Here is a 24,818-nt window from a genome sequence, read left to right as displayed (position 1 = left end):
CGCAAAAAGTATTAGCGACGGCTTCCGGGGCATTTGCGACGGCTCTTTACCGTCGCAAAAAATGCCTTTTTTTGTAGTGGAGGTGGAGTGTATGTGAGGATCTGTATTATTTCTGATTAGCCAATACAAAAGAGTGTTCCAATTCAATCGGAGATTGTAGTAAAATTTGACACAGTGTATTGTCTTTACATAAATTTTAGTTATTTGAGAGCTTAAGAGTGAGCCTATTAGATTTGTCTTCCACCCTTTTGAGAACATAAACTTAATTTAATACATTTCAGCGGTCCCTATGTTCATTATCATTGCCATTTGATATTAAATTGGATGTTTTAACTTCACCTGTTAAGTAAATATATCGTATCAATGTGTTAAGTTGATATTTCTAAGTTAGAGAATGACTTAAATATTCTTACCATGAATAAGAAGCAAATGTAATTGTCAATAGGTAATTCTGCTTAGGCTCTGGCTGTCAGCAACGACTTTATGTCTGAACAATCAAAATAACTTTCAAACTTGTATGAGTTAGGTGCCACACCCGTTAACTGCTATAAATGGTAGGAATATAGAGAAAAGCCTTCATTGCCGTTTGATATTAAATTGAATGTTTTAACTTCACCTGTTAAGTAAATATACCATATCAATGTGTTAAGTTGATGTTTCCGGAACTATTCATTGTATTTAGTGGTGAGCAGCGGATATACCGTTCCGTTTAAACCGACAAAATCGAACCGATCCGATCCGTCGCATTTTGGACGGATACGTGATAACGAACGTACGGTTGCGGATTGATTTTTTCCAATCCGCCTAGTTTTGGACGGATGGCGGATTTGAGGTTCATTTGGCCACAACCGAACCGCCAAACCGCCGAGCATCCCTAGTAATTTGTAAGATTTTGTGTTTTTAATTTGTTTATATGTTCTATTTATGTTTTCAATTGAAAAATAGTTTAAATATTCTGTTGAATATATAATGTTAAAAAAGAGTTTTCAACTCAAATATATTTTTTGAATTGAAAAAAATAAATGTATTATTTATCTATATGTTTTAGTTTTTAAATCTAACTCTAAAATTAATAAATAAAAAAGATTATATATGCTGGTTAATTTTTGTTTTCAAAAACAGATATAGATGTTACAATACAAAGGCATACAATCTTTACTATTGCTCTGTTCATGGTTCTGGTGATTTGAATTGTTTTTTTATTTTAAGAACCACAGATTATAACACTTTATGTGGATGAGGCATGTTGTGATTTTAATATTTGGATAAATTTCAAACTTTCTTTCTTTAGATAAGGCATGCAGTGATTGTAATACTTTGTTAAGTCATTGATTGTAAATTTTTTTTTTTTTATTTTTTGAGAAAGTGCACAAGTTGAATTATGCTGAAAATTTATAAAATTTTAAACCGCCAAACCGATTTGCATCCATCCGCCAATCTGCTCAATCCACATCCGTCGGATAGGCGGACGGATGCAGATTGATTTCTCTAATCCGCTAATCTGGCGGACGGATGGCGGATTGGAAGTTTCATGGCCGCAACCGACCCGCGCCCACCCCTAATTGTATGTGGTTTTAATTTTTTGTTTTTCATTTTTATTTTATTTTTAGTGAATATTTTTAAAATTTTAAGTAATTATTTTACTTTTTTAGATGTACCTTACTTAGATATATCTGAAAAATAAAATTTTTGTAAAAAAATCAATAAATATACAAGAAAATAAAAATGTACTGAATTTTTATTTATTTATTTTATATTTTTGGTATTTAGTGAATTTTTTTTTAAAAAAAAAATCACAAATATTTTACTTTTTAAGTGTATTTATGTTAAGTGTATCTAAAAATTAAAAAAATTGCTTAAAATATTATAAAATTTCAGTGAAAAAAATACAAAAAACAAAAAATCTAATTTTCTGAAAAGTGAATCCTGAAAACTGAAACCAAACAAGCTAATTGAATTTCTTTTTATTTTACGTGGATTTTTTTGTAACATAGGTTTTTTTTTTTTTTGGACAAATAATTGTGACAAAGTGTTGTTTAAAAATGCAATATACATAATGATTAGTTGGTGTGGAGATATATTTCCTGAGTACCAACACGTGGCTAAGGTGACGCCGACGTGTAAGCCGAGGTGCCACGTGTCCTGGTCATGACGCCGAGGTTATCTCGGCGAGGCCGAGGTTACCTCCGAAGATATCAGAATCCGAGATAAGCGGATAAGGCACAAGAGTCCTAGAAAGGAGGAAGACTACAGTTGGGAAAGGATAAGACTCTTAGGGAGTTTATCCCAATTCTACTAGGAGTCCAAGATTTATAGTAATCCTAAGTTCATTAGAGCTAGGCTCCTGTTGGGACAAGGATTGGGTTAGCTATAAAAGAGAGGCACCCTCGTGGGTCTAAGGTACGCAATTTCATATTCTGAACAGTGAGATTTGCACTATTGATTATCTTTGAGAGATATACTGACTTGATCGTCGGAGTACCCCCGGGTTGACGAACCACCACCGGAATCTTCTCTTTCTGTTACAGGTCAGCCAGGTGTCATCTATTCTACCACTGTTCTCCAGCTGAATACTAAGTTGGGCAGTGTGATCAGAAAATCACTCACACAATTTGGCGTCGTCTGTGGAAACGAAAGGAGAATAGATGGCCAGTAACGGACAGAAGGAAAAGATTGAGGACGACACTCCTGCTGGGAAGTGGGAGACCTATTGACCTTGATATCACAGAAGACGAATGCAACGCAGAAACTCGTGACCGGAATCACGGAGTGAAAAACGTCGGCCAGACTGGCGACGCACCGAAAAAACCAGATCGAAATGGATACTACAACGAGGACGACCTCTAAATATGGTAGGATAGTTACCTGCGGAGGGACGAAGAGGTAAAAAAGATGGCAAACAAATTGGCAGACCTACAGTCGGTCGTCAATTTCATGATGCAAAATAACGTCATGCAGCCACCGTTCCCGCTGCACGACACGCCGATTCCAGCGGCCAACACCCAGAAGGGAGGACAGAAAACAATCCTCGTAGCCCCTCAGCACAATGGGAGCAAAAGATACTCTCACCGACCTTCTAGGGAAGTCAGACAAAGACAGTCAAGAAGAGAAGAATCACGGAGGACGCATCGCACAAAGGAGGCAGACCCCAAAGGACATCGGCATGTTTAGGGGCAGGCATTGTGCTTCGACACAACTCATGGAGAAGGGTCGAAAAGGACTCACCATGAAGCTGAAAGTAGCGCACCAAAAAGACTGAAAGCAGAATATAGCCGAGCTCCTGGGCGGACGAAGGAGGACTTAAGAGATTACCTCAACAGAATGCCGACGCCGAGGTAATCTCCCCAGATAAGCCGAGGACACCATTCTTAGTAGAATTATACAGGTTTGAGGTGCCGAAGAGATTCAGTATGCCGAGGTTTCAAATATACAATGGTAAGTCAGACCCCAACTTCCACGTTAGATTATATTTGAACTCAATGGCATTGTATAAAGGGAACGAGCCATTGCTCTGCAAAGTGTTCCCCTCATCTTTTGGGGAGATTGCATCAGATTGGTTCCATAAATTACCAAAGGGAAACGTGAAAACTTAGGAAGGCCTGGCCGAGATGTTCGTGGCCAGGTTCGTGACAAACAAGCTGCAGCCATTAAGGGTGGATGCATTGATGGCCCTGAAGATCAGCAAGGATGAAGGCCTTAGGGCCTATACAAAAAGATACTATGAGAGGTTCAATCGAATACCCGAATGCAATCAAGAGGTGGCGGTCCTATCTTTCAAGAACGGCCTGAAAGACAACTGTCCACTACGAAAGTCTTTGGCAAAGACATTGCCAAAAAGTATGGAAGAGCTCATGGCGAGAATCAAGAAGTATGCCAGAGCCGAAGAAGACACGTCGGGGACTAAGGAGATAAAACAAGAGAAAGGAAACGGCTCGTCGAAGCGAGGCCGAGGTAACAATGGATTTTGCAAACAAGAGGCAAAATTGAGGGCCACACAGGCAGTAACAACTGTGTTCCGAATCCCGATTCCCAAAGTCCTGGACCGGATTCGGAACCAACCCTATTTCAGAACACCAGCGAAGGCACCAGGAGAGTTTATGGGAAGGAACGTTGGTAGACATTGTCCTTACCACAATGAAGATGGGCACACGACTCAGGGTTGTAGAGCCCTGAAAACACACTTGGAAGAACTGGCGAGGCAAGGCTATCTGAGAGGCCTTATCGATGAGGCCAGGACAAGGGAAGAACAGGCAAGATTGCCTCAGGCGGCAGCAGCTCCGCCTCCCCAAGCACCACAACCTCAAGCAGGAGGACCTCGGGTAGTCAATGTGATTCACTCAAAGGTCAACGAGAACGAAATTAGGGGGGAGACGCAGAAGGTGAAGCACCTGCAACATGTCTACCAAGTCGGGGAGAAGAGACATCGGGTAGAGGAGCGCCAAGGACCAGTAGTGTCCTTTTCAGTGGCCGACCTTGAGATGGTACAGCATCCGCATAATGATGCCTTGGTAATATCCCTCCAGGTTGGGGAGTGCCAAGTAAAACGCATCCTGATTGACCAAGGCAGCTCTTGTGACATCATGTACATTCGATGTTATAAGGAGCTTGGCCTTCACCTAGACGATATGGAGCAATCCAATAGCCCAATGGTCGGGTTCAATAGAACGCCGACATGGCCACTGGGAACAACCATCTTGGAGGTGCAGGCAGGTGCCAGGAAGGTAACAACAGAGTTCACCGTAATCGACACACCCTCTCCTTACAACATCATCTTGGAAAGGCCTTGGTTGCATGCAATAGGGGCAGTTCCCTCAACATTGCATCAACTATTGTGATTCCCAACAGAGCATGGGATAGAGGAAGTCAGAGGCGATCAGCTGCAAGCGAAGAATTGTTCCATGGCAGCAATGAAATCTACCTGCAGCATACGAGAGCTAGAAAAAGGCAGAAATTGAAGATGAGGATGTGAAAGTCCTAGAAGCCGTCGGTAAGGAGCCAACCGAGAAGAGCGAAGAGGCACTGAAGAAAATCCTCGTCCAGGATGGAGATGAAGAACGCTTCTTTCTTCTCGACTCGGGCTTAGCCGAAGAAGAGGAAAAAGAGTTGGAAGCTTTTTTGAAAGCAAATATTGAGGTGCTTGCTTAGACACCTTACGAAATGCCTGGCATTGACCCCGAGGTCACTTGCCACAAACTGAATGTTGACAGGTCGGCCAAACTTGTAATTCAACGAGCCAGAAGACCGACGTTGATGCACGTCGAAGCAGTAGAGGAAGAAGTAGAGAGACTTCTGGAGGCTAAGGCCATTAGAGAAGTTCACTACCCGACATGGCTATCCATTACAGTAATGGTGAAGAAGAAAAACGATAAATGGAGGGTCTGTGTAGACTTTACCAGTTTAAACAAAGCCTATCCCAAAGACAGCTTTCCTGTACCCAAGATTGACCAGCTAGTAGATGCCACTTCAGGGCATGGAAGAATGAGCTTCCTAGATGCCTACAGGGGGTACCACCAGATAGCCATATACCCCCCAGACTAAGAGAAGACCGCATTCATCACCCCAAAAGGCCTGTACTGTAACAGAATAATGTCTTTCGGGTTGAAAAATGCAAGAGCAACTTACTAAAGGTTGGTAACCAAAATGTTCAAACACCTGATTGGCCGAACAGTAGAAGTCTACATCGACAACATGGTCGTTAAGACCAAGGAGCCAGAGGGTCATCTCGCCGATCTAAAAGCAGTCTTTGAAATCCTTAAAACATATCGGCTCCGACTCAATGCATCGAAATGTGCATTTGGAGTTGAATCTGATAAGTTTTTAGGATACCTGGTGACCAGAAAGGGCATCGAGGCCAGCCCAGATCAGATCAAGGCCATTCTAGAGTTAAAGAGCCCGACGTCGGCAAAACAGGTGCAGATGCTAACTGGAAGGGTCGCAGCCCTAAACAGGTTCATAAGCAGAAGCTCAGACAAGTGCAAACCTTTCTTCAACTTGGTAAAGAAAATCACGGACTTTCTTTGGACAGAAGAGTGCGAAAAAGCATTAGCCAATCTAAAGAAGTACCTGACCATAGCTCTAGTTCTTTCGAATCCAGAACCTGGGGAGGAGCTGTTCCTGTACTTGGCAGTTTCAAAACATGAGATAAGTGCAGTTCTAATCCGAGAAGAAAAATGGGAGCAAAGGGCTGTTTACTATGTAAGCAAAACCCTATCCGATGCAGAAACGAGGTATCTACCCTTAGCGAAATTGGCACTAGCTTTAGTAATGGCTTCAAAGAAGTTGAACCATTACTTCCAGGCCCATAAAATTGTGGTACCGACAGAACATCCATTGAAGTCCCTATTGCAGTAGGGAGACTTAACAGGAAGAATAGCCAGATGGGCAGTCACTCTAGGTCAATATGATCTGGAGTACAGGCCCAGAACATCAATCAAAGGCCAGGTTTTGGCCGACTTCGTGGCCGAGTTCACGCCAGAATCCATCGAACATCGGGCTCCGTTGAGCCAAGATAAACGATGTCCAAACAAGCAAAGAGAAGCCCAGCCAAAGACAAAAGAGCAAAGGAAAGAGGACAAACTCAGACCCTGCAGCATTTACATCGGCGACTCTTTTCGACTGTTTGTTGATGGAAGTTCAAACCGACAAGGAGCGGGGGCAGGAGTAGTTTTGATATCTCCAGATGGACAGATAGTGGAATAGTCCATTCATTTTGGGTTCAAAGCCTCAAACAACGAAGCAGAGTATGAAGCATTGATTGCAGGACTAAAGCTAGCAATAGCAGTAGAGGTAGACGAGGTAATAGTCTTCTACGACTCCCAGCTCATTGTCAACCAAACAACGGGCGAGTTTGCTGCCCGAGATGAACGGATGTCAGCTTAGGCAAAGGAGGTCATCAGGCTGGCAGCCTTTTTTCAGAACTGCCGACTACTTTAGGTTAGCCGAGATGATAACAGCCACGCCGATGCGTTGGCCTACCTAGCTAGTGCAATACAACCTGAAAAAGCAAGGACAATAATGATTGACTATTTGTCGGGCCCGAGCGTTGAGCCACTATCCACAGAACATGAAGCAATGTGCGTGGACATGGGACCAAGCTGGATTAACGCAATTGTTACATTCCTAAAAGAAGGGAAGCTGTCAGATGATCACAGAGAGGCACACAAGATCAGATTGAAGTCGGCAAGATTCAGTCTGACAGGAGAGGGGCATCTCTACAGAAGGTCCTTCACTGGACCCCTTTTAAGGAGCGTACATCCTTTACAAGTTGAAGATTTTTTATATGAAATTCATGAAGGCATTTGTGGAAGCCACCCTGGGCGCAGATCACTCGCCCATAGGGCCATCACCCAGGGGTATTGGTGGCCTTACATGCAGAAAGATACAGAAGTCTATGTAAAGAAGTGTGAACAATGCCAAAGGTTTGCACCTCTAATACACCAGCCTGCCGCAGACCTGAGCCCTGTATCCAATCCTTGGCCATTTGCCCAATGGGGCATGGATCTCGTCGGGTAACTGCCCCAAGCAACTGGACAAAAGGAAGTACTTGCTGGTAGCAACAGATCCGAGATGTGGACGTAAGGAACTTCATTTGGAAGAACATTATCACCAGGTTTGGGATTCCAAGAGCAATTGTTGCAGACAATGGAACTCAATTTGATAGTAAGCTAATCAAGAACTTCTGTGCAAAGTTCAAGATCAAGAACTACTTTTCAACCCCAAGCTTTCCACAAAGCAATAGACAAGCAGAAACAATCAAAAAAGTAATTTTGGATGGGATAAAGAAGAGGCTGCAGGCAACGAAAGGAAAGTGGGTAGACGAATTGCCCAATGTACTCTGGGCATATCGGACTACGCCGAGAAGATCAACAGGGAAATCCCCCTTTGCCATGACGTATGGCACAGAAGCAGTCATTCCGCTGGAGGTCGGCATCCCTGGGATCAGAACCCAGGGGGTAGAGAACGGGACTAATGATGTACTCCTAGCCCGAGATCTAGATCTTCTAGAAGAACGAAGAGAGAAAGTTGCAATTCAGCTCGCAGCATACCAGCAACAGCTTGCCAGAGCTTATAACAAGAAGGTCAACCCAAGGGAATTTCAGATTGGAGACCTCGTCTTAAGAAACGTTGTCGGCAATAAGAAGGATCCCAGAGAGGGCAAGCTTGGCCCAAATTAGGAAGGACCGTACAGAATCATCTCGGTGCTGGACAATGGGGCATGTCGGCTTGAAGATAATGAGGGCAAAGAGTTGCCAAGACCTTGGAACACTTGTAATTTGAAATTTTTCTATCATTAGAATTCCTTTGTTCTTTTGTCATTTGGCGAAGTAAATAAATAAAGATTCAGCTTGGTTTTCTTTTCAAGATACTTGACATTGTCTCTAGAATATATGTATAATGAGAACCCAAGTAGAACTTAGGTTCACATGAGGGGGCAGAGAGAGGCGAAACCATTGTTTAACACTTGTTGAAATTTGTGGACAATTTACAAGTTGAAGTTAAACCAAAATCATTGTTTAACACTTGTTTGTGGACAATTTACAAGTTGAAGTTAAACCGAGATCATTGTTTAACACTTGTTGAAATTTGTGGATAATTTACAAGTCGAAGTTAAACCGAGATCATTGTTTAACACTTATTGAAATTTGTGGACAATTTGCAAGTTGAAGTTAAACCGAAATCATTGTTTAACACTTGTTGAAATTTGTGGACAATTTACAAGTTGAAGTTAAACCAAGATCATTGTCTAAACACTTGTTGAAATTTGTGGACAATTTACAAGTCGAAATTAAACCGAGATCATTGTTTAACACTTGTTGAAATTTGTGGACAATTTACAAGTTAAAGTTAAACCGAAATTATTGTTTAGCACTTGTTGAAATTTGTGGACAATTTACAAGTTGAAGATCATTGTTTAACACTTGTTGAAATTTGTGAACAATTTACAAGTTAAAGTTAAATCGAGATGATGTCTAACACTTGTTGAAATTTGTGAACAATTTACAAGATTGAAGACTAAGGTTAAACTCTTATTGAAATTTTATATTTACAAGGTGAAACCAAGATTACGCCGAGAAAGGTAGTTAGGTACTTGCCGAGATAAATCATCAGTTTGTACAACCAAGGTGTGTCACCCCGAGAAGGTTGCACAAGGATTGAAGTGCATATTGAAGATATGTAAGATATTCTAAGTATGAAAGCATACAAGGCAAACATGTAAGCATTCAAAAGCAAAAGAGTTGTATTAAGAGAACGTCAACGATGTAAAGAGTTTTACACTACTTCAAAAAAAAACAACAAAACATAAAACTAAGGCTCCTCAGCAGTAGCAGTTGGTTGAGTTTGAAGTTCAAACGATTGTTGAAAGGACGCCTCGGCAGCCTTTTCCTCCGCGAGCTCGGCATCAATTTGGGCAAGGGTTTCGTCAAGGCTCTTGTCGGCAAAGGTGACGTCGGCTGATGTCTTCTCAAGAACAGCATCTTTGAGAACCTCATCACCTTCTTCATCTTGAGTCAAGTTTAGGACTTGCTCACTTTGAAAAGGGACTTGGCCCCATCAGCATCCTTTGGCTTTCTCACCAAGGTCTCCTCCTCAGATTCGGAGCGATCATCAGATTGAGCAGGAGTTGGAGTTGGAAGGAATGGAAGAGGAATGGCATCGGCATTTCTCAAAGGCGAGCCCTCAGGGACATTAAGCTTTTTTAGAAGGGACATCCAACCAAGGGTGAAACCCTTGTTGCATGCCTCCTTCACTTGCTTTTCGTAGGCCTCTGTGACATCGGCCATACCCTGGGTATACGCCTTCTCATCGGTATCCTTGATTTTAGCCTCTTTGGTAGCCAAGGCCTCCTGCAGCTCTTTTTGGGCCTGGACCATCTTCTCCTCGGCCTCTCTTTTTTGGGACTCAGTAACCTTCCTAATGGCCTCAACAGAATCAACCTTCTCTTCGGCATCAGTCTGAGCCTTGATGACAGCTTTGGCCTGGTCCTCTAATTTCTTCATTTTCGATTGAAGGCTTTTGTTGATTTTTTGAAGAGTAAAGAACTCCCTCTTCATCTCAGTCAACTTCTCTTGATTTTCAAAAGATTGAATAGAGAAAGAATGGGCATGCTGGATGGCCTGAAAAAACACAAGACAAAAGTTATTGTAAAATCTTCTAAAGTACAGGAAAGGGAAAAATTGCCAAGTAAGGACACTCACTTGAACAGAACGTTGAAGCATCAGAGCGTAATTTTCATACTCGCTCAACTCGGCGTTTCGGTCAAGATCGCCGGGGAGAAGTAGAGCAGTGTTGAGGGCTATGCCGACGTTGATATCCTCAACGCTATCGTTGGCCATGACAGGCTTATCTTCCAAAGTGATTGCGAGGGCCCAGGGGGCATCAGGCTTTTTAGACCCCGAGATCATTGCAGAAGATATCCTCGGCCTTTTGGATTTGGTAGAGTTGGATGGAAGTGTTTCGACGGACCTCTTCGCAGGGACAGAGGCAGTTTTCTCACTCGGAGCCAGTTTGAAAATTGGCAAGGTATCCTCAGAATCGATCTGAGGCACCTTTGCCTTTGGCTGAGCTTTTTTGATTCGTTTTGGCTTTGAAGGAGGCTGGGTTTGTGTTGGCTGAGCGTCAACATCAGTTGGAATGTTAGCCAGGAGATCTTTGGCAACTGGTTTTGGGCGACCCATCTCGGCAGAAGAAACTGTTCGGCGTTGACGGCGGCATTGGGATATTGGAATCAAGTATGGAGCCGAGGTTGACGGTTGCTCTGCTGGATCAGAGGTTGACCCTTGGTCTGTCTGAGATGTGGACGCAGTTTGTGGAGTTGTAGCAGAGGGTGGAAAAAGGCTTTTCTTCTTCATCCTAGGGACGTCGGGCAAAGCTGACTTGTATGTTGGAATAAAATTGAGAAGCAGAGGTGTCTTCCATTTATGGACTGGCAAGTCCAAAAATTTCTTCAAATCCTTGCTGGGAATGAAGGATTGGCGAAAGTTTTTTGATAGCTTAGGAACAGCTGCAAGAAAAACAGACATTAAGAAATAGATAAAGTATGAAAGACTTTAAAAAATAAGTAGGTATGAATGCAGGGCTCTTACCATTGCCCTCTACAAAGACTGATCGAGGGAGAGGGAAGAGATGGAGATCTTCATCTGGGGTGAACTCCCAGTTCCCCGAAGTAATGAAATAATCGTCCCCAGCTCCCTGATTGAAGTCAGGGAGATCGGCAACGATTTTGTATTCAGTGGACCTCGGCTTGAGGTAGTAAACATAGCCAGTGTCTTTTTTAAGGCCACACATAGTGTAGCAATATTAGATGTCGGCTAATGTGATCCTAGCGTTTTCTTGTTTGGCTATGGCTATGATACCATTGATGGTTCGATAGGAATTAATGGAAAGTTACATTGGGTTCAATTTGTAATAATGAAGTATTTCACGGAAAATGGTGTTGAGTGGGAGCCAAAGTCCACACTCAATGAAGGCTATCACAGGAAAAGGCATGGAGTCAACAGTAAGCATGATGGAGCCATCATCCCCAGCCAACCTCAGATGGACGTCGGCTGGGATTTCAAACTCTTGTCTAAAGAATGTTAGTTTGGATAGGGTATCTATCCTATGTTTCCACATACCCATGATATCGGCTTAATCGAAGGGGTTGGATTTCAGAAGATGTTTTGAAAGGGTTATTTGAACCTCGGCAAACACTTAGGTAAATGCAGGTTTCAGTTTTTTCCTAAATTGTGGGTTCTACAGACAAATCCCAAACCTAAGTCTATGGAAACGAAGATTGAAGGCACAAATCTAGAAAAGACACAAAAAACAGAAAACAAGAACAAGTTTCAGAATCAAGAACAAAGATGGGCTATCAAGAACATAGCGAGTACAAGGGGCACAAAGTGCAAGAAAATGATGAATAATGCGTGTATTCAGGACATGGGCAAGGGCAAAATTATGGAATAAAACACACTCAGATATGAGATTCACAAATCGAATGTTTAAACAAAGCAGTAATGCCAACAAGTAGTAAAGAGCATCAGAGAATTGAAAACGAAAGGAACAGTGGCTTACCAGAAAAAGTGAAACCGGTATGAAGATCGCCGAAGTCAGGCGACGATTAGAGAAGTAACAAAACGGCGAAAGCTTCACCAAGAGTGAGGAATGAAGGCAGTTGCAGAGCTTGAAGTCTGGAACAATGGCGGATTCAAGAGAAAAAAGTAAGAAAGAGAAAAAGCAAGAGTATCAAATGAAAAGTGAAGAAATGAAAGAAGAGGGAAAAGTTATTGTTAAAACTTGAAACGACGGCAAAAAAAAAAGGGGCAGTTAATGCGCCTAGAGCAATAAATGCGTCAGACGGCGTACACAGGCGCAAGACGGCTTACAGGCGCGTCACAGGCACGATCCAATGAGGATAAGACACGTGAATGAAACGATTGAATAGTGATGCATGATAGCTCATACGAGTGAAGGAATTCACTGGAATTCTTGATTAAGGAGACATGTCTGCCTTAAACAATAATCTCGGCTAGGCCGATATACTGGCAGGAAGGAATGATATAGGTTCCATCACCTCAGAATGCCGAGGTAATAGAACCTAGGGGGCAGTTGTGAGGATATATTTTCTGAGTACCAACACGTGGCTAAGGTGACACCGACGTGTAAGCCGAGGTGCCACGTGTCCTAGTCATGATGCCGAGATTATCTCGGCGAGGCCGAGGTTACCTCCGAAGATATCGGAATCCGAGATAAGCGAATAAGACACAAGAGTCCTAGAAAGGGGAAAGACTACAGTTGGGAAAGGATAAGACTCTTAGGGAGTTTATCCCAATCCTACTGGAAGTCCAAGATTTATAGTAATCCTAAGTTCATTAGAGCTAGGCTCCTGTTGGGACAAGGATTGGGTTAGCTATAAAAGAGAGGCACCTCGTAGGTCTAAGGTACGCAATTTCATATTCTGAACAGTGAGATTTGCACTATTGATTATCTTTGAGAGATACACTGACTTGATCGTCGGAGTACCCCCAGGTGGACGAACCACCGCCGGAATCTTCTCTTTCTGTTGCAGGCCAGCCAGGTGTCATCTATTCTACCAGTGTTCTCCAGTTAAATACTAAGTTGGGCAGTGTGATTGAAAAATCACTCACACAGTTAGTAATAATTATAGTTGTCCAGCCAAAATGAAATTTTAATAATGACCCACAAACTCCTTTTGCCACCTACATTTATTTACAACTCAAAAAAAAATTTAAAAAAAATGCTACAAATATATATATATATATATATATACCTATATAAATATTTAGAAAAGAACAACTCAAAAAAATAAAATAACTTACTCCGACTTGAAAATTGTGACATAAAACACACTTTTCGCTTACTCCGACTTGTTTCTCTATAAAAAAATAAAATAACTTTGAGTCGTCACCATTTAAATGTAATTTTGTTAATTTTTTTTTACTAATAGAAATGTACACAAGAAAATAGGTGAGTCATAATTAAAAAAAAAAATGAAAATTTGTTTGGTCAAACACCAAAAGATAATTAAAAATTAGGTAAATTATAAATACAGTTATGAGATTTACTTAAAGTACAAATTATTCATAGTGGTTCTGAAAATTACATCCCGTCCCTTCAAATTTTTAATCCTATAACAACTGACATCTTTTGTTAATAAATCATTAAACCAATTAACAATTTTTAATGATGTTAAAAATATATTTCAATTAATAATTCTGTTAATTTTAATGTTGCATAGGAGAGTATTTAAAATTTTTATAATTTTTGTTAATTTTGTTAAACAAATTTGTTTGACAAGAAAATATTTGTAATTTATAAAATTATAAGAAATAATTTATATTTTAAGCAAATGTTAAAAAGTGTAATTATAATTTACCCTTAAAAATTGTCTTTTTGAATTGCTTCTTGTAAAAGATATTTGATGATATCCACAACAACATAACTCCATCGCCAATTGTGGCTTGCAATTGGTAGAGAGATAGCAATTGGAGGAATGATGGTGAGGTCTCATTTCCTATTCTTCTTTAACTTTTTTTTTTTAAAGAAATGAAAGTATATTACCCATCCATGTTGTAAGAAAAAATTATTAATTGTTTTTGGAATCACGTGATCATATCTCAAACTAATCATAAACCATTATATTTTTTCATATTTTTCAATCACGCCATATAAAATTATGAATTCGACTCCCTCCACTAATTACAATACATATAGAACACCCCATAACGCTATTCCTGACCTACCAATAACTTCTCTATTGTAAGCCTGCCCGACTCCAGTAATCCATCATTTCTTGGGAAAAGTAAAAACAAGTTTTTTTTTTTTTTAGGAAAAAAAAAGAAGAAGTATATGAATAGAGAATATATCTTATCAATTTTCATTATTTAAACACAGTTGATTTCTTTTGTGGGTAATTTTATAATTGATCAATTAAAAGGAATAATTTTGGCTCTTTTGCGTATGTAAATTATTTGATGTGACGAAATCATGTTTGGAAAGCAACAAATAGCCAAGGAATAGTATATGATTTTTTTCTTTTTAATTTTATTTATTAGCACTATGATAATTCTCTTGCTATAAATGGAATTCTATAATGTACATCAAACTTTTATTTGTTGGGACTATGTTGATGCACACAACTAATTAAAAAATTTATAAAATAAAAAAATTAATCACAGAAAATACAAATGTATTTAGATGGATAAAAAAAATTAAATGTAAATATCATTAATAAATTTTGTAAAACTTGTTTATTCATGTATATTTTATATTTAATTTTTTGATTAATTTCTTTATTTGTAGTTGAACCAAGTCCACAATAGTGAGTTGTGTGGAGATATGTTTGGTTTGTGTTTGTAGAGTAGTTTTTAAGATAAAAAGTACGAAAACTTGTTTGGTTTGCCTTTTTTCAGAAATGGTTTTGGAAAATTATTTTGGGGAGAAAGTTTTAAAAAAATGATTGATTTGATGTGTATGAGACAGAGAGTGATTTTGAAAAGTAGATAACCAAACAAAATTTTGAGATTTTTTTTAAAAAAATTTGTTTGGTTTGATTACTCTTAAAAATTTGTTTGTAGAAAATTTTTTCTAAACATTTTTCTGAAAAACAAACCAAACAAGGCACTCTGTTTAGATACTAGATTTGAACATGAATTTTATTTTTAATTTTATATTCAAATTCATAATTTAAACACAACTTTAAAGTATAATTTTAGCATATTCTCACAGGTTTATGTGGGGGCGTTTTGGCAATATAGTAAAAAGTCAATTTTATGACTTTTTTGAATCATATAATCTTTTTATTTTTTTTACAAAATAAAATTAAAAAATCACAAAAAAAATTAAAAAATTAATTTTTTATTAACTCTCCAAAACACCACGTGGTATGATAGGCACAAGGCAAAAATGTACATAGAAAAAGTCTTTTGTTTTTTACTTTTAAAAGGTGTTTTCTAAAAGTAAAAGAAAATTGTGTCTGAACCACTGCAAAAGTTTCTTATAAGAAAAGTAAAAATAGAGATGTTATTTTTTATTTTATTTTCTTGAATAATGATATATAAATTTTTTTTGTTCATAATTTTTATGAAGGTAATTTTTTTGATAAATTCTTTTTTTAAGTGTTTTATTTCATCTAACTTATATTTTTTTAGAGTATTCCATTAGGTCATATTTAATGTAATATAATCAAATCATATTTTCTAATTTTTTACACATGTTTCTATTTTGAAATTAATACATAACAATAGTTCCTCATTTTATGGAGAAAATCTCTCCCTCATTCTAAAGAGAAAATCTTTCCTTTATTCCATGGAGAAAATCTCTTCCGCATTTCATAGAGAAAATCTCAAATTATGAATTTTAAACATTTTTATAATTTTAAAATTTTAAAAATAACACAACAAAAAATTTGAATGAAAATCAAAATGCAATGTGAATGTTTACAGTAAATAACAAATATACAACTAACTTTTTTTAAAAAAAAACATATATTAAAATACAATGTGAATGTACACAATAAACAACAAAAATACAACTAATTTTTGAAAAAATAAAATTTATACCAAAATACAATATGAATGTTCACAATTTACAATTAATATACAACTATTTTAAAAAAAAAAAACTCATACCAATGTGAACATTCACAATGCAATGTGAAAATATAAAATAAAATTGAAAAAAAGTAAAATTCGACTATTTCGATTGTTCAATGGTAACAAAAATGATTGTTTAACCAATAAGTATAGTAAAAAAAAATAACAAAATACAACTAACTTTCAAAATACTTAAAAATATATATATAATATACAAAAATACAATGTGAATGTTCACAATTTACAATTAACATACAACTAATCTTAAAAAAACTAAATTCACACCAATATAAACATTCACACTACAACATGAAATAAAATTGAAAGAAATAAATAAATATTTCAATTGTTTAATGGTAACTAAAAAATGATTATTCAAACAATAAGTATAGTAACATATAACTAATGATATGTGAACATTCACATATTGCAAAATATATAATTATGTCCATATCTATATTCCAATACTTATTTCTCAGACTTTCAAACAATATGAAATGTGAACATTCACATTGACAAAAAAAGTAAAAACAATGGCAGCAATAGAATTAGAAATCCAAAAAAAAATTCAATCACCGCATAATTTCACTCTGTATTTAGTTGGGAGATTTTTAAATATATGAGACTAATTAAGTTATAATTTTTTTTTTTACGCTGTATTTAGTTGAGAGATTTGAAAAAAAAAATGAAAAATGTATGTGAAATTATATGAAATATAGGTTCGTTTTATTCACATTTCACCCACCTTCTTCATTTCTCTTTCTAAACCACTTTTCAAATCTCTCAACCAAAAACAGCATTAATAAATTTATTGAGAAAACATCTCCAAATAAAATTTATCAATAAAAAAACCCATCCTTCTTATAATGACACCACATCTTGATCCTGTTCCTTCAATTCTTAATTTAAAAAACTTTTTGCAACCACTGCTTAATGGAAGTTGATTACGACGGAAATAATGCCTAAAATGATTTTACTTATTTTTAAGGATAAATTATCAATAGGTTCTAATAATTTAATTTAATTCCTATCAAGTCTTATTAAAAATAAATCTTAATAAAATTGTCACTAAAAATAATTTTTTGTGATAAATTTTTTATATGTCGTTAAAAATTGACAATTAGTGACTTTTTTTGTTATAATTTTTATAAATTGTCGTTAAAATTTACAATTAATGACCTTTTTTATGACAAATTTTTCTCATAAAACCTATTAGATAATAAGTCCACTTATTAGCACCTATACATAAGTATTCTTATTTTTTATTCATTTTGCTTCTTATTTTCTCCAAATTTTTTTTACCATCACAATTATTATGTTGTGCATCATCTCATCACCCGGGGGCGAGGGAGAGAGTCTGGCTACGAAACGTTATTTAAATCATCAAAATTTTTATTATATTAATGATTGAGCACGTCTATTACATATGACATGTGATTTTATCTTTTGTTAATTTTCAGTATTATAATTATGTATATCTCTTAAATTGATATATGGAATATATAAAAAATATGGCAACTTAAATGGATAAATCAATCTATATCCAAAATACAATTAAGTAAGAAATGAGTACATACTCGACTAAAGAATTTAAATGATACATGAAAAATTTTATAAATATAAGCATTAATTTAGAGGACTGTTAAGTTGTGCACATGATTAAATTGTGTACATCATATATACTTTACTTTTAAATCATTTTATATATATAAATTAATCTGAACCATTAAATAATTTTATTAGAAAAATTGGGTACCTTTTGAACCGGTTCTTTTTTTCTTTACTGATTGTTCTTATCCCACAAAGCCTCACGTTTTTTGGTCTGAAACCCTCTTGTTTTTAGACAAAACTCTGACAATCTTCTCCGCCTTAGAAGACTATCCCGTGAAGTGCAACTCTAGTGATATTCTTTGCCCTAGAAGTGTGAGAAATATATTGTGTATAGCATTAGGGACGATTGTATTGTGTATAGAATTAGGAAAGATTGTATTGTACATAGAATTAGGAAAGATTGGCTATATTTCCTTTTTCGTATTTTCCGTTTTCACTCATAAGTTTAGGGTTATATAAATGGGTGACCTCCATGTAAAGATATACAATTTGAATATACAAGTTTATTCATAATCTTACATGGTATTAGAGCTTTGCGATTCTTGACTTCGTGGTAGCTTGGGTTACGTACGAACTGGTCTACGTTGCTCGTGATTCATCTGATTGATCGAGCTCTCTCTTCCCAACTTGTCTGATACACGATCGAACTACTTTGGTTTCATCTCTGGTTCTGGTTCTGGTTCTGGCTCGGGCTCGGGAGGCCCTCTCTGGTTCTAGTCTGTGACATCTCTTCTCTCTAGTTTTGACTCGCAACTCCGGTTCGACTCTAGTCTGGGTCTGATCATGAGGGTTCTCGTTGACTTATAACTTTGGGTCGTCACAATCGCTATCTCACACGACTGGTTTTCGCTACTCATCTGGTTCACTTTTCTCACCTCTGGTTCGTGATTCATCTATCGCGTGGTTGGTCAAAGCTTGTTGCCTCTCTCTCTAACACGAAGATTTTTCTTCAGCCTCAGGTTCTTGTTCTGAATTGGTTTTCTCGGTCTATAATAGTTCATTGATATTTGTGGGTCTTAGAGGGTTTTGATTATTATCTTGACTCCAACTGGTTATTATACATCTAGACCCAGCATTTGGTTATTACACTCTGGTTTTAGGGTTTATTCCACTTAAATCCCTTATCTCTCTGGCTATTATGATGTCTCTGGCTTCTGATAAGTGTACATTTTGCCATCAAAAAGGCCATTGGAAGTATCACTATCCGAAGAAGGGATGTCTGTCTGGCTCGTATTATCAGCAGTCTCGGATTCAGTTTTGTCCTTCTTCTTCGAGTAATTTTCAGGCTTCCGCTGGTTTTATTGCATCTGCTCTAACTTCTGATCCTAACTTGGCTTCCTAGAGTGCTCAGATTAGTCAACTTCAGCATACACTGTCTACCTCCCAACCATCCCTGTTCGCCTCCATTGTTTCCTCTCTTCATTCAGGTTTGCTTGGGTCTTCTTCAGGTATCTCTTTGTTTGTCTAGATTTTTGACTCTGGTACCTTTCATTATATGACTCCCCATCTCTTCTTACTTTAAAATTGTACCCCCCATCATTTTCCTATTATTGTTAATGTTGCTAATGGGTCTGGTATGTCTGTTATATTTGTTGGGTCTGTCTTACCCTTTATCATGTCCGCTGTTACTATTCCATTTGTTCTTTATGTTCCTCAATTATCTATTAGCTTACTTTCTATCAATTAGCTTAATGCTTCTGGTTTTGATGTTATCTTTTCTTCTTTTGTCTGTTGTGTGCAGGATCGGGTGTCCAAGAAGTAGATTGGGATCGGCCGTAGAGTTGGAGATCTCTATGTGGTGGAAAGTCTACATCTTCTTCTGTCTACCTCCCTCATTGCCTTTTCATCTTTTCAGTTAGATTCTCAGTCGAGTCAGTTTTATTTATGGCCTTCTCGCTTAGATCATTTGTCTATTGACCGCTTGCGGTCTTTAGCTCAGTCAAGATTGTTAGGTAAAGTTTCTCCTAGTCAAATTAATGAGTGTCGAGGATGTAAACTTGCTAAAATAATAGCTCTACCTTTTAATAACAGTACTTCTATTTTTGCTTCTCATTTTTCTCTTGTCCATATTTATGTCTGGAGACCTTCTCCTGTTCTCACTAAAGGGGGTTCTGCGTACTATGTGTCATTTGTTGATGATTTTACTCGTTATACCTGGGTTTATCTTATGGCTCATAAATCTGACTTCTACCAGATATATCGTATCTTTCAGTCTACGATCACTACACAGTTTGGGGCCATAATTAAAATACTCTGGTCTGACATGGGTAGGGAATACTTTAAAACTGAATTCTGTAAGTATTTGGCCAAATTGGGCACCATTCACCAAACCTCTTGTATTGATACCCCTGCCCAAAATGGTCGTGCTAAGCGTAAACGCAATCATCTTCTTGAGACAGCTCGATCTCTCATTCTCTCCACCTCTGTTTCGACACCATTCTAGGGTAAGGCAGTTCTTACCGTTGTTTTCCTCCTTAATTGCATGATGACTCCCCTACTCTCCAGTCAATCCCCTTATCAAGCTCTGTATTTCCAACTTCCTGATTATTCCCTCATGCGTGTCTTTGGGTCTGCTTGTTTTGTCCCCCTTTCTTGTAAAGATCGGACCAAACTCAGTGCCCGGTCTATCTTGTGTGTCTTTTTGGGCTACAGTCTTACTTAGAAAAGCCATCGCTATTACGACCCTGTCTCTCGTCACCTCTATGTCTCCCGTTATATTGCCTTTCTTGAACGTCTGTCTTACTTTCAACTTCCCCCTCTCACTGCTCTCGTTTTCAAAGAGGATTTGGTTCACATTGACCCATTTCCTTTTGAGGTCCCATCAGATGAGTATATCGCCACTGTTCCTCCTAAGGCCATTCCTACTTCTCCGTCTACGTCACCTATGGCTCCTTTTTCATCTTTGGCTCCTTCTTCCCTTCCGTTGTTGGTCTATTCTCGTCGCAAGACTCCCCTACCACTAGTTGTCTCTACTCCTGTTGTTGCTCCTTCTGCTTCTAATGACTCTGATCCTGCTGTACACTGCTATCCTCTTCGTTAGCGTCGTTCTCCAAATAGGTTAGGTTGGTCTAATACATATTTTTCTGCTTCCTATCGTACTTTTTTGTCTGCTATTTATTCTTTTTCAAAACCTCAGTCTTACAAGAAGGCCTATCAGGATCCTCATTGGGTTCAAGCTATAGATGATGAGTTGTCTGCTTTACAGAAAACTAGTACTTGAGAGTTGGTTCCTTTGCCTGCTAGTAAGAATCTAGTTGGTTGGAAATGGGTCTACAAAGTCAAGACTCATTCTTATGGTTCTCTTGAGCACTACAAAGCTTGTCTAGTTGCCAAAGGTTTGTCACAGGAGTATAGTATTGATTATGAGGAGACCTTCGCTCCTGTTGCCAAGATGACTATTGTCCGTACTTTGATCTCTATCACTACCATTCGTTCTTGGTCTCTTTATCAAATAGATATTAAGAATGCTTTTCTTAATGGTCATCTCATTGAGAATGTTTACATGCGTCCTCCCCCTAGCCTTCACCATTCCTCTGGACAGGTTTGTCGCCTTCGGCGTGCTCTGTATAGTCTGAAGTAGTTTCTTCGTGCTTGGTATGGTCGCTTTCAAGCTGTTGTTACTACGATTGGGTTTCATCCTTGTGCCCAAGGCACTGCTTTATTTCTTCTCTACACCTCAGCCAGATTTGTTGCATTATTGCTGCATGTGGATGATATGATCATCACTAGCTCTGACTTTTCTGTTATCTCTAAGGTCAAGCAGCATCTCTTCCGTACCTTTGAGATGAAGGATCTTGGTCCTTTGTGGTATTTTCTTAGTATTGAAGTTGTTTCTTCTCCAAAAGGCTATTTTCGGTCTCAGGCTAAGTATACTATTGAGGTCATTCACCATGCTGGTCTTACTGATACTAAGGTTTCTGATACACCTACTGAGCTTAATGTGAAGCTCAACTCTACTAATGGTGTCCCACTGGATGATCCCACTTTATATTATGAGCTTGTGGGTTATTTAGTTTATCTGACGGTTACTCGTCCTGATCTTGCCTATGTTATGCATGTGGTTAACCAGTTTGTTTTTGCTCCTCGTTCTCCATATTAGGCTGCATTGGTTTAGATTCTTCGCTATCTTTGAGGTACTATCTTCCAGGGTTTACTATTGTCCTCTACTTCCTCTCTAGATTTTGTGGCCTATGCTGATTCTGATTGGGCTGGTGATGTTACTGATCGCAAGTCCACATCTGGTTTCTGTATGTTTCTTGGCGATTCCTTGATCTCTTGGAAACGCAAAAAACAACCTGTTATTGCTCGCTCTACTGCCGAAACTAAGTACCGTGCTATGGCGCATGTTATTGCTGAGATTGTTTGGTTTCATTGTCTCTTATTTAATTTGGGTGTCTCTCAGTCTTCTCTGACCTCCCTCTATTGTGACAACCATAGTGTTATTCAGATTGCCCACAATACTGTCTTCTATGAACGGATAAACACATTGAGAATGATTGTCACTTTGTTCAACAGTATCTGCAATCTGGCTCTATCTCGCTTCCTTTTGTCTCTTCGGCTTTGCAATTTGCGGACTTTTTCACCAAGACTTACACTACCGCTCAGTTTTAGTTTTTTCTTAGCAAACTCTCAGTGTTTTCTAGTAAAACACCTTGAGTTTGAGCGGGGGTGTGAGAAATATAGTGTATAGATTTAGAGTTGATTGTATTGTTTTATTCAAAATCTTACAAGAAGACCATCTTACGAAGTGCAACTTCGGCAATATTCTCTGCCTTGTTTTCTGATTGTTCTATCATTATTCTTTGCATATGAAAGCTTTGGCTCAAGGTATGAATCTCTCTTTCTATCACTCTCTGCAGCTCGTTTCTCTCCCTTTTCTCTAGCCCCATTCTATGAAACCCTACACCAAAATCCCCTTTTGTTAACTCCTATTTCCTTTATCGATTCTTGTTTCCCATTCTTTAAAATTGCCCCTTTCACATTTGTGAACTCACTTTGAGTGGTTGGATTCTAAATTTTGGAAAATATGATATGAATAGTTTTTGTTTTCATGTTTGTTTGATTTGGTAGTTATTTTGACTCCATATATATAGATATATACTTGAAATTTTGCTTGAAATTATGAAATCTGATGTGTGAGTAATTGAATTTTGTACTCATGTAATTGATACGAGACTGCAATTATTTATTTATTGAAATCTGTTTACGTTTCTAATTCTTCGTTTCTTCTTATGTTATACTTCTGGTAATGGTGCTTTTGGGTTATGGTTAGATGTAATATTCCCCTTCTGGATTAATAGTTGCATATTTTACCTCTACATTTGAGGATTTTTATTGATTGATATACCATTCTTCTCATGGTTGGATGTTGTTGGTGCATTATCTATGGGACATTTTAACTATAACAATTTGTTAAGAGTATGGAGCACCCTAAATTTTTTTTATCTCATCTAATAATGTTCATTCATGTTTCCACGATGGGTACTTGAACTACCAATATATAGCATTATAAGCATGACATGGTGTCTTTCTATTTCATCTGTTGTGCAAGTGAATGGATTACCATATAGACATTACAACTATGATTTAATTATCGATTTCTTATAAACATGCATCGCCAATATGATATTATTCGATGATATTACTTATTGTTTGGCCAGACTAATTTTTCTTCTAATTATGTCTCACTCACTAGTAATGTAAGAGAGTGTATATAATATGCTAAGATGTCCAGTTGTGATGAGCTTATGTCTTTAAGTAGAGCTTTATCTGCAACACTGACATTTCTCTAGTTTGTTCCTTTTTGTATTGAAGATTGCTATGCTAGGCAAAACTTAAAAATTATAAAATGGAAAATGATATCCTTTTAGAATTTGTATACAAAATTTAAGACCAAAATGATGTGACAGTGCACTCCTGGCAATATAAATTGTTTTGTTGGTTCTTTTGCTTTGAAGTGATAAAATTAAAAGATGCAATATCATTTTATATTGATTTTATGTATACCTTTTTTGGTGATATGCAAAGAAAACATGGTGATAACATTGGGCTGCTCTTTTCTTTTCTTTTTTTTCTTTTTTTTTTTTCCCGATGGAAAAGAATCATGCTCTGATTGGGTTGCATGCATTTGTAATTGTGGTATAGTCTGTCATGTTATTGAAATTTCATTATAGTGATATTTACGGTGCTATAAATGAAGTTACACTCTGTTGGACAAGAGAGTTCCTATTCTGTTAGATGAAACGAATGGTTGCTTTGTTCCTTTCTTCACTGACTATTTTTGGCACCAATAAGAAACCATAACTAATTCGGGTAATTGAAAATTTCTATTTGCAGGTTTTGCCGAAGGTATTAGAAGTGTGGGATATGCAAGTCATTCCACTCGATTGCCTCATTGCCAAACCAACTGAGATCGACCTAGAACTCGAAAAGGCATTTATTTGCCACTAACATGATCATTGGTTTTGTACAAGGAAAGTAAATGGAGAGTGGTACAACTTCGATATTCTTTATCCAGCCCCCGAGCATCTATCCAAGTTTTACTTCTCAGCATATCTGGACACTCTGAAAGGCTTCGGCTGGAGCATTTTCCTCATCAGAGGAAATTTCCCTAAAGAGTGTCCCTTCACATCCTTCGAAGCTTCTAATGGTTTTGGACAGTGGCTTTTGCCTGAAGATGCAGAGAGGATAACTAAATCTTGCAACTCCGGATAGAGAGTGCCTCACAGAACTGTTCACTGTTCCAAATCAATTACTTCAAAAGCTCTTAGACGTAGAAGATGAAGATTTGAATGCTGCAATAGCTGCCAGCTTGATGGATTCCTCTTCCCCAACCATGTTTATTTTTCGTTCTTTGATTGTTGGTCTGGTAGAATTCCACACCGTAAAAACTTGAATTTCAGAAAGTAATAACATCTTAGCTTCTTATAGGATTGATGGCAAATTCCAAGGGTTCTAGCAAATTTTTATTTTTATTTATTATCTTGTTTCTTCTTTTTCTTCTTTTTTGAGAATGCCACATGTATCTTTTATTTTTGATAATTTTTAAAAAATTGAGGATGGATAATTAGAGGTTGGAGAGACTAATCAATATTTTCAAAATCGAACTGTTTT

At 37.6% G+C, this 24,818-nt stretch overlaps 1 pseudogene; it reads left to right on the top strand.

The window, feature by feature from the left end:
* Positions 1–20,589: 20,589 nt before the first annotated feature.
* On the top strand, positions 20,590–24,600 carry LOC145822101 (uncharacterized; annotated as a pseudogene).
* The last annotated feature ends 218 nt before the right edge of the window (positions 24,601–24,818 follow it).

The sequence above is a fragment of the Camellia sinensis genome, chromosome 3 (genome assembly GCF_055761805.1).
Source record: "Camellia sinensis isolate YWXY chromosome 3, ASM5576180v1, whole genome shotgun sequence".
NCBI classification, from domain to species: Eukaryota; Viridiplantae; Streptophyta; class Magnoliopsida; order Ericales; family Theaceae; genus Camellia; species Camellia sinensis.
The sequence above is the reverse complement of the archived record's forward strand: the minus strand, read 5'-3'. Positions and strand labels throughout refer to the sequence as shown.